Source organism: Lactuca virosa, chromosome 8, assembly GCF_052849685.1.
Source record: "Lactuca virosa cultivar CGN04683 chromosome 8, Lactuca_virosa_CGN04683_v6, whole genome shotgun sequence".
In the NCBI taxonomy this organism is placed as follows: Eukaryota; Viridiplantae; Streptophyta; class Magnoliopsida; order Asterales; family Asteraceae; genus Lactuca; species Lactuca virosa.
This window is the reverse complement of record NC_136433.1, coordinates 8,978,324-8,990,273: the sequence shown is the minus strand read 5'-3', so window position 1 is coordinate 8,990,273 and position 11,950 is coordinate 8,978,324.

Genomic DNA, 11,950 nt, shown 5'->3' with positions numbered 1-11,950 from the left:
ACTTAAAGTTTATTATAGGTCGGTGGAGCTCGTGTGGTTAACCGGAACATCGATTGAGTAATAAACATTAAGTGTACCAAGTGATTTGCATGGTTACTTCACACCTCGTTTTGTGATCCTCGGTATCCCAGTCACAAAACTTGGAGGGCACACTTGAGATTGAAACATGCCTTTGAAAAGTTCATTGAATCTCAAAAGAATCTAGGAATTTCTAAGAACCAATTAAAAACCTAATATCTATATTTCGTTTTTCATGGTGGAAATTGGTGAATCGTCATTCACCTACCTTTCAAATATGTTATAGCTTGGATTACGGCATACCTCTTCTAAGTTATAATATATTGTGATTGGATCCTAGCCTTAATATTAAATTTGGGTGTTTTATTAAGGACTCTCTTAATATCTAAACTAATCTTGTTCTCTTCTTTCAGATGTCTTCAAACAATGCTGCTTCTGGCTCTAATCCTAATGGCTCCTTTACCCTTATGAACTTGTGTGGGAAAGTCACTTTTGATGGATCCAACTTCAATGAATGGATCAGAAACATTAGGATGATTACCCGCTACGAGGACAAAGAATATGTCCTTGACAAGGAGCTTAAGGAGATTGATGAGACCACTGCAACTCCCCAGGAGATCGCTGACTTCCGGGCACATGAAAAGGATGCTACAAAAGTGGCATGCATCATGTTGGCCACCATGACAGCGGAACTCCAAAAGTCCTATGAGGACTTCTACCCTTTTGAAATGCACCAAGATCTGATGGAAAGATACCATCAAAGTGCACGACAAGAGAGGTATGAAATCATATGCTCTATCATAACAACCATGATGAAGGACGGGGAATCCGTCACGAGCCACATGCAGAAAATGCAAAGGTATGTGGATCGGTTGCTGAAGCTTAATGTGAACTTCCCTGAGGAGCTTGCAATAGATATCATTTTGCACTCCTTACCATCGTGCTATGATCAATTCCGCATGACATATCACATGAATAAGGAAGAGGTCACACTCAGCAAACTTCAGGGACTCCTCAAGACCGCAGAAACAGGTCTTAAGGGTAAATCGGTTGTTAACACTCCTACTCCAAACTCTGCCCCGGTTTTGGCAATCGGGAAAGGTAGAGGGAAGAAGAGGAAGAGCTCTTCGAAGGGTACCAAGGCTAGGACCCTTGATGGCTCTTCTTCAAGTGGAACCAAGAAAGGTTTTGTCACTCCTTCTTCTGACCCTAAAGAGGCTGAATGCTTCTATTGCCATGAAAAGTCACATTGGAAGCGGAACTGCCCAAAGTACTAGCAAGATGTGAAGGATGGGAAAGTTAAACCCAACCATGCAGGTATTTACACTATCTTATCTAATAACTCACCCCATTCTAACTCTTGGGTCCTTGATACCGGTTGTGGTATTCATATCTGTTCTGATTTGCAGGGACTAAGAAGAAGTGAGAATGTGGAGCATGGAAGAATAAACTTAATCATGGGGAATAGGAAAGCTTTACCTGCCACCAAGATTGGAGTTTATACTTTATCGCTAAGTAGTGGGTTTAGTTTAGATTTGAATAAATGTTGTTATTCGCCAGAAATGGCAAGAAATATTATTTCCTTTCATGCATTGTATAAACAAGGTTTCACCTTTTCATTTGATAATGAAGTTGGTTCGATTAATGCTTTCTTTAATAATGTTCTTTATTTTAAAGCATTACCTTGTGATGGTGTGTATGAAACTGTATATGTGGTTGATAACTTAGGAAATAATGTATTGTGTATTGATTCTGTTAATGATAATAACTTGGATAAAGCATCATTATGGCATTGTCGTCTTGGACATATAAGCAAGAAACGCCTAGGCCAACTCCAAAAGGATGGAGTATTGGAGTCATTTGACCTAAAGTCAGATGATAGTTGCGAATCATGCTTACTTGGAAAAATGACAAAGTCACCCTTCACAGGTTCTTGTGAGAGGGGTGAAGGTTTGTTGGATCTTATACACACATATGTGTGTGGGCCCTTCAAACATGCCACAAGGGATGCTAATCGTTATTATTTGACTTTTACTGATGATTACAGTAGATATGGATATGTCTACTTAATCAAGCATAAGTCAGAGACTTTTGAGAGGTTTAAAGAGTTTAAACAGGAAGTCGAGAATCAATTGGGCAGGAACATTAAGATGCTTCGATCCGATCGAGGTGGTGAGTATCTTAGTTCAGAGTTCCTCGACTATCTTAGGGAATGTGGGATTGTCTCACAATTAACACCTCCCAGGACACCGCAGTTGAATGGTGTAGCTGAGAGGCGTAATCGAACCTTGTTGGATATGGTTCGTTCCATGATGAGTCGAGCTTCGCTACCAATCTCATTTTGGGGGTATGCCTTAGAGACTGCCGCCCATATCCTTAATCTAGTTCCCACAAAGAAAGTTGCCAAAACTCCTCATGAGATGTGGACTGGTAAAGTACCCAAACTAGACCACATTAAGATTTGGGGTTGCGAGGCTTTCGTGAGACGCGAGACTCATGATAATCTCGAACCTCGAAGTGAGAGGTGTATTTTCATCGGCTACCCACAGAAATCCTTTGGTTACCTCTTCTACAGACCTAGTAAGAATGTGGTCTTTGTAGCTAGGAGGGCTTTCCTTCGAGAGAGAGAGAGAGTTCATAAGCCAAGGAGACAGTGGGAGGCAAGTTGACCTTGAAGAAATTCAAGAGTCAAGTGGTGAAGGAACTTCAAACCCTAGCACTCAACTTAAGGAGGAAACTCCTGTTGAGCCAATTGACAAGTCTGTACCTCTGAGGCGTTCCACAAGGGTTAGGAATGCACCTGAGCATTACTATGGATTCCATATTACTGCGGAAGGTGATACACTTATCAGTGATGAGACACTGATAGGTCTGGATGAACCTAACAGTTACGCGGAAGCCATGGCAGGCCCTGAGTCAGCCAAGTGGAAAGAGGCAATGGACAGCGAGATACAGTCCATGTATGACAATCAAGTTTGGAACTTGGTTGAGAATGTACCAGGTCGTAAGACTATAGGGTGCAAATGGATCTTCAAGAAGAAGACCGACATGGATGGTAATGTACACACTTATAAGGCACGACTGGTTGCAAAGGGTTTCTCACAAACTCCGGGAGTTGATTATGATGAGACCTTTTCTCCAGTGGCCAAGATTAAGTCTATTAGGGTTCTGTTAGCCATAGCTGCATTTCATGACTATGAAATATGGAAAATGGATGTCAAAACCGCTTTCCTTAATGGAAAGTTGGCTGAGGATGATTACATGAGTCAGCCAGAGGGTTTTGTCAATACAGAGTACCCTAATAAAGTGTGTAAGCTTCAGAAATCCATTTATGGGTTAAAGCAAGCACCTCGCAGATCGAATCTTTGCTTTGATGAGAAAGTCAAAGAATTTGGCTTTTCTAGGAGTGAAGATGAATCTTGTGTATATGTCAAGGCTAGTGGGAGTATAGTTAGCTTTTTGGTATTGTATGTGGATGACATACTACTCATAGGAAATGACATCCCAACTCTGCAGGAAGTTAAGTCCTGGCTTGGGAAGTGTTTCTCTATGAAGGACCTAGGAGAAGCTGCCTATATTCTAGGGATAAGGATCTTGAGAGACCGGAGTAAAAGACTAATTGGACTTAGTCAGAGTACTTACTTGGATAAGGTGTTGAAGAGATTCGGCATGCAGGACTCCAAGAAAGGAGAGTTACCCATCCAGAGTAATGCTAGATTGAGTAAGACACAAAGCCCTAGTACTGAGGCTGAGATAGCAGAAATGAGTCGAATACCTTATGCTTCGGCTGTAGGATCGATCATGTATGATATGACGTGTACTCGACCTGATGTAGCCTTTGCTTTGAGCATGGTTAGCAGGTATCAGGGGAACCCTGGCAAGGCACACTGGACTGCGGTAAAGAATATCCTGAAGTACCTACGGAGGACTAAGGACTGGGTCCTTACCCTCGGTGGGAGTGAAGACTTGAGAGTTGTAGGGTATAGTGATGCTAGCTTTCAGACTGATAGGGATAATTTCCGCTCTCAGTCAGGCTGGGTCTTTACCTTAAATGGAGGAGCAATTTCTTGGAAGAGTTCCAAGCAAGAGACAGTGGCTGATTCAACTTGCGAATCAGAGTATATAGCAGCTAGCGAGGCAGCAAAGGAGGCGATATGGCTGAAGAACTTCATTGGAGACCTTGGAGTTGTACCAGCTATTAAAGAGCCAATGGAAATTTTCTGTGATAGTGAAAGTGCAGTTGCCTTAGCCAAGGAACCAAGGGATCACGGGAGATCCAGACACAACGACAGAAAATACCATTTCATCAGACATCGAATAGAAGAAGGACTCCTCGTGGCAAAGAGGGTATCATCGGATGAGAATCCAGCAGATCCCCTCACGAAGGGACTGACTCGGGTTAAGCATCTCCAGCATGCTCGGAGCATAGGGCTGAAGGATGATATTAGATTTAGTAGTTAGATAACCTTGAAATTTGTACAGTGTAATTTACATTAGATGATGAATAAAAGGTGTTTTATTTATGAGTAAAGTGTTGCTATCTCTTGTCGATCGTTTACTATATTTCTTTTGCATGTTTTGACTTCCAGAATAATTATGTTTGGTATATCATATTATTCGAACCTCCACAGTCGGTCATATGTCGGAAGTAGGTATGAATCAAGACTGTCATGATTGGTTGCAGAGGTCTAAGTTGTTGGACATGGCTACAACACTCATGAGTGCTCATAAGTTCTGAGCAATGGACTCAACCCACGCTCACTGGAATCACTTCATGGAATTTATCTCGAGTGATCGTGAGACGGTAATATCATATAAGTCTTCAAACCTAGAGATATGATTTGTTACTTATGAGTTGGTTATGCATTTATTGTACGTTAACGCATTGGTAACTCGATGTTATAAAACGTGCTTTTGTGTATAATTCAATGAGTGGTAGAACAAACATATGAGTCGAAGTTTATATGTTCCTTCTTGGATTAGAAGCTGATATCTGGGCCCCTCGATGATTTTGTTTTGACCTATGTATCGGGCCCGGTCAGAACTAAGTTGATGTGTTCAATTAAGTTCTTTGTCAAACAAATCGGAAATCGGGAAACAAACTGCTAGACAATAAGTAAGACATTGTTCCATGTATTTGTCCGGCTGATATCTAGAACAGAGGATTATATGATCACTTATCTTAAATGGCGTATCATCATCTTCTCAGTTCCGAGAGACCTTGAAAGAGCTACGATTGCCGATCGATTCCTGAAGTATTGCAGTTATAGTTATTAGACTTATCCAAGTGGGAGACTGTTGGATAAGGTGTCTAAGTCCATAAATATTTCTGGTATGTACTTGACCCGACCCGGCATGGTCCATTTGGGTTACATGGCACCATGCAATTGGATAAACTAAAATGAGAGAAATAACACTTATGGTTTATTAATATATTATAAGTTCTAATATATTAATAATATTATTTAATTAGTTTGATCAAGAATTAATTTAGAATTAATTAAGTGATCAAAAGATAACTAATTAAATATATGGGTAGATTATGTAAATCTTCCATATCTTATATAGTGGGCTAAGAGGCTCCATGGATTATCAAGTTGGGTTCCACCCATAGGATGCTCCATGGATGCTCCATGGGAGTTACAAACACATGGGTCATGGAAATGAAGAGTCATGACACATTAGGGTTTACATGGTGTAACCCTAGATGTGTCAACACTATATAAGAAACCCATTCTCCACCAAAATCGACAACACCTAAGAAACAAGAGGGCTAGAGCCGATTTTGCAAGTGTAAGCTTCTCTCAAAGTTTACTCCTTTGCATTTGGTGTTGTGTGAAGCATTTGAGGCATCACACTTGGGGTGCTAGGCTCACAAGGTTTCAAGGATCATAATCAACAACAAGGTAAGTTATTCTATCTTTCATTCAAGTTAAAAATGTTCCCCATGTATGCTAGATAGGAATATAACCTTGGAATTCAACTTTGCATGATTATTAGACAAACATAGATCCAAGGTTATTAGGGTTGCATGTACACTTAGGAAGTGTTAGAATGCTCAAAACCCATCACTTCAGTCTATCGGGGTTGCGTTTTGAAGATCTTCAGGGTATCCTTTCCGATTGACTTGATTCCGATTCCCATGGGGGATGTGTGTGTGTGATAGTAGGTATGGACTGGCTGATTCGTTTTGGTGCCATGATCGACGGTGAGGGTCGGCGTGTGGTAGTTCGAACCCCAAGTGGGGGAGAATTGGTTATCTACGGCGAGGGAACCAGGTTGGGTTGCGGGTTCTGTTCAGCCGCCAAGGCTCGGTAGTATATTCAGCATGGGTGTACGGGTTATTTGGCGTATGTGGTGGATACGCGGATCAGGGATCATGTCTCTATTTCAGAGGTTCCAGTTGTTAGAGAGTTTGTTGATGTGTTTCCGGAGGAGTTCCCCGGAGTGCCTCCTGAGAGGCAGGTCGAGTTCAGGATCGACCTTGTGCCAGGTGCGGCCCCTATTGCCATGGCGTTGTACCAATTGGAACCACCAGAGATGCAGGAGTTGTCATCTCAGCTACAGGAAATGCTAGGCAAGCAGTTCATCCGTCCGAGCAGTTCTTCGTAGGGAGCACCGATTCCCTTTGTCAAAAAGAAGGATGGTTCACAGCGGATGTGCATTGATTACCGGGAGTTAAACAAGTTGACGGTGAAGAACCGTTATCCACTCCCATGGATAGATTATCTCTTCGATCAGTTATAGGGAGCATCTTGGTTCTCCAAGATAGACTTGACGTCTGGGTACCATCAGGTCAGGGTGAGGGAGGAGGACGTGGAGAAGACCGCGTTCCGGACTCGTTACGGACATTACGAGTTTGTGGTGATGTCGTTTGGGCTCACTAACGCGCCAACAATATTCATGGATCTGATGAATCGAGTATGCAGGCCGATGCTCGATCACTCAGTCATCGTGTTCATAGATGATATCTTGGTATATTCCAAGACCATAGAGTAGCATGACGAGCATCTCTATAAGATATTGGGAGTCTTGAGGCGAGAACGGCTGTATATCAAGTTCTTGAAATGCGAGTTTTGGTTGCGAGAGGTTCAGTTCCTTGGACATCTCGTTAACCAGGATGGGATTTTGGTCGATCCGGCCAAGATCGAGGCGGTTATGCAGTGGGAGGTCCCGAAATCTCCCTCAGATATCAGGAGCTTCTTGGGATTGGCAGGGTACTAACAGAGATTCATACATGATTTCTACAAGATTAAAGTACCCCTCACTCGTCTGACGAGGAAGGGGGTGGATTTCCGGTGGGGGCTTGACCAACAGACAGCATTTGAGACTTTGCGTTAGCGACTTGGCGAGGCGCCAGTTTTGACACTTCCGGAGGGAGTTGAGGATTCGTGGTGTTCTATGATGCATCAATCACCGGATTGGGAGCAGTCCTCATGCAGAGAGGATGGGTGATAGCCTATGCTTCGCGGCAGCTTAAGCCGCATGAGACGAGATATCCCACACACGATCTGGAGTTGGGAACGGTAGTATTCACTCTCAAGATTTGGAGACATTATCTCTACGGGGTCCGATGTACCATATACACAGACCACAAGAGTTTGAGACACATCATGGATCATCCGAACCTGAACATGAGGTTGCGCAGGTTGTTGGACATAGTCAAGGATTATGACTGCGAGATCCTTTACCATCCGGGTAAAGAGAATGTTGTGGCGGACGCCTTAAGTCGTAAGTCGGTTGGATCTTCTGCTCCAGCGACATGTATGATGATATCAGTGGATTCTACACTTGTGAGCTTGAACAGGGAAGCTCAGGCTGAGGGTGTACGATAGGAGAACTGGAAGCTAGAGAGGATTAGGGGCGAGATCACCAGATTCGTGCAGGATAGTCGGGGATTGTTGATCGGTTGTGGTCGGGTATGGGTCCCGATGTCTGCCGTGTATAAGAGAGAGATCGACGGGTACGTCGAGAGGTGCTTGACCTGCAGGTTGGTCAAGGCCGAGCAATCAGAGGCCGCATGGAAAGCTGCAGCCTCTAGATATTACCATATGGAAATGAGAACAGATCATGATGGACTTTATCACCAAATTACCGAGAACGGAAAAGGGTTTCGACGCTATTTGGGTCATCGTGGATCGATTGACCAATAGTACCCATTTTCTGCCCATTCGGGAGAGCTCATTAGCCGAGAAGCTGGCCGATGTGTATGGTCGTGAGATCTTTTCTCGCCATGGGGTTCTAGTCTCTATCGTTTCAGACCGTGATGTTCGGTTCACCTCCCGTTTCTGGCAAAAGTTCCATGAGGAACTGGGCACGCGGCTGCATTTCAGTACAACTTATCATCTGCAGACAAACGACCAGAGTGAGCAGACCATGCAGACTCTCAAGGATATATTGCGGGCCTGCGTTATTGACTTTGGTGGGAGTTGGGACTCCTACCTACCCCTTGTAGATTTCTCCTACAACAACAACTTTCATTCCAGTATTGGTGCTCCACCATTTGAGTTGTTGTATGGACAGAGATGTCGTACCCTAGTCTGTTGGGGTGAGGTTGGTCATAGGGTCATGGGTTGGACCGAGGTAGTTCTGCAGACTACCGAGAGGATTCAATAGATCAGGCAGCGGTTGCAGACTGCTCAGAGTCGGCAGAAGAGTTACACCGACCGGCGCCGATTTGAGTTGGAGTTTCAGGTTGGCGACATGGTACTACTGAAGGTATCACCCTGGAAGGGTGTGATTCGCTTCAGGAAGAGGGGGAAGTTGGGTCCCTGATACATTTGGCCATTTCAGATTATTGCCAGGGTTGGCAAGGTAGCGTATAGACTAGATCTCTCGGAGGAGCTCTGTCAGTTCCATATCACATTCCATGTTTCGCAGTTGCAGAAGTGCTTATTGGATGAGGAGGCGGTTGTATCATTGGATGATATTCAGCTCGACGAGTGCCCGAACTACGTAGAGAGACCGGTGGCTGTTCTGGAGAGGAAGGTGAAAATTTTGCGTAACAATGAGGTACCTTTGGTAAAGGTACAATGGGAGCATCGGAGGGGATCCGAGTGGATTTGGGAGCCGGAGGCCGAGATGCGAGAGCATTATCCGGAGTTTTTGACCGCATGAGACTTCGAGGACGAAGTCTAGTTCAAGTGGAGGAGAATTGTAACATGCCGAATCCCAGGTATGAAATTTGAAGGATTTTGTACGTCACATAAGACCTACTCGACGAGTTGGAGGCCCCAACTCGTCTTGTAGAAACTAATCGGATCGCGTGGTTTATGGAACCCTCTCGACAAGTTGGAGGACCCCAATTTGACGAGTTAAGGCTGTGCATGAAAACCCTAATTTTTAGGGTTCGCATTAAAGGACCTTAAGTCCCCTCACCAGCCTCCCTTATCACCTTGTCACCCAGAGAAAACCTATTTTGCGTATCTTATCTCATTGTGTGTGTGTGTGTGAAAGCTTGGAAGGTGACTTTTGGTGCTCTTTTGGAAGGAAACTCGAAGATTGCAGATTTTGGAGTGAGGAGGAGGCTGTAGATCCGACATCTACTTTGTTTTGGAAACCATCTTGAGGTATAAAGTTGATACCTTGACTTCCTATTGCTTATATCTCCTCTTATGAAAGTATATGGTCATTTTTGGTGCGAAATGGAGTCATTCTCGGATTTGAGGTTGTCCAGAGAATGGGGTTCAGATCTGGACACCTCTAGGCCTCCATGAACCTAAAGTTGCCCACTTTATCTAGTCGTGGGCCTCCTCCATACCCTAAACCTCTTACTAAGCTTAGTTTTAGTGTTTTAATCCCCTTGATGCCTTGCATGCACGTCAAGTTAGCAACTTTACATGGTATCTCAGTCCTAAGAGGATAGATCTGTAGTTTGGGGCTTTGGATTCGACTGGAAAGGACTGAATCTGAAAAGGCTGAAGGAACTCGACGAGTTGCTTAGCCAACTTGACGAGTTGAGTCGGGTTTTCTCGCTTTCTGGATTCAGAATAAAATCGGCGATTTGATGAGATAACTCGACGAGTTAGTTAGGGTTTTTGTCGGTTTTCTGCGTTCTGAAGGAACTCGATGAGTTACTAGCTTCACTCGACGAGTTAGGTCAACATGGACTATTGACCTTGACTGTTGACTTTGACTTTGACCAGGGTTGACCAAGTTTGACTTCCGAGGATATTTTGGTAATTTAGGACTTGATGGAATTGGTTAAATGGTGGTTGTAGGTGTTTGAGTTTGAAGCCGTGTTTTGGGAGCTTGATCTTTTCAGTTCAGTTCGACATTGTGAGGTGAGTTTTCCTCACTATACTTAGGGATCGAAGGCACCAATGCCAGCCAATTGGATTGATATCATGGTAGTTGTTGTTATGATGAGTACGAGTTAGTTATGCATGCTAGTTTGATATGCTAGTCCGGTAGGTCAGTAGGACTACCAGGGAGAGCATGCCATACTCATACTGAGGACTCCTAAGCATTCCAGATGCGAGCTGAGAGCCAGGAGAACATGTCAGACTTACACCGAGGGCTGATCATTTAGATTCAAGTCTTAGGACTCAAAGGGAAAGCCAGTTATAAGTTGTGGGCTCGAGAGCAAGCCAGACTTATGTTGTGGGCTCAGGAGCAAGCCAGATATGAGTTATGGGCCTGTAAGGCAAACCAGACTCATACTGTGGGCTCGGGGGTAATCCAGTCTGTGAAGCTGTGGACTCATTACATGCTGTTATTATGTGTGCTATTTGTTATGTATCGGTATTTTGGGGGAACTCACTAAGCTTCAGGCTTACAGTATTGGATTTTGTTTCAGGTACTTCAGATGATCACGGGAAGGAAAAGGCTTGATCGTGCACCTCCTCACATTTTATGATTTTGATTTCTGGGATACTTTTATATGAAACTATTTTGAAAACATTTTGTAATAAGTAATGGTTTTTGGATGCTTGAAAAAGTTTTAAATTTTTATGAGTTTTATGGATGTTACATTGATTTTGTGTAATTCTTAAACACCATTAACCACATAACACACCTAAAGTGGTTGGAGTTTGATCACATATAAACACTAGGACTGATAATTGAAAGAAACATGATTAAAGGTATCAATTAGAAAGCAATTCACTCCTATTTTACACCAATTCTCAAGTGATTGAGATATGAACATGAGAGGAAGAAGAAGTAAAGAATTTTACCAAGGTTGGGATCGATTTCATAGCTTCAAAAAAGACCTTCAAGAGCCGAATATTGTTGCCCTCTCGCACCTCTTATTTATTCGTTCCTCCCCTATCCAACCCCAAATTACCGTTTTTTTCTTGCTTCTATCGAGCGACACACTCAAGAGGAATAGTCCAAAGTCGATGGGGGTAGCCTCTTAATCAAACATGATGAAAAAAAGTCGATACACATAGTAGTCGATCCAATATCTTGTAGGTTATAGCCTAAATTCTATAATTGGTCCCTCAAGTAATAGATTTATCCACCTTCCACCTCAACCCTAGACAACTTGACAATTTAAGTTTCTTTTTATGACACTTCAGTCCCTCAACATCATTTAAACCAGCAAAATAGATTAAATTTACCCTAACCCCATAAATCAACTTAATTGGATTATATCCCTTTTATTTAAGTTTCTTTTAGGTTCGTTACACCCTACTAGTCTAGCCAAGCATACAAACATATCATAACAACTATGTTATAAGTAATACGTTGATATAACTCACCATACTGAAAACCGGATATTTAAATCCCTACACAAATATCCATAAGGTCGAACTCACGAACAACCTAGACACAAATAGAGGTCAAAGGTCACTCAACAACCCCAAACCCAAAAGTTGGGCCTAAAGTCAAACTTGGTCAAAATTCAACATATTTTTTTATCAAAGTCGCCCAAAACCTCCAACTAGAGGCTCCACGTCCATTACGAATAACATAGTTGGCTTGCCAA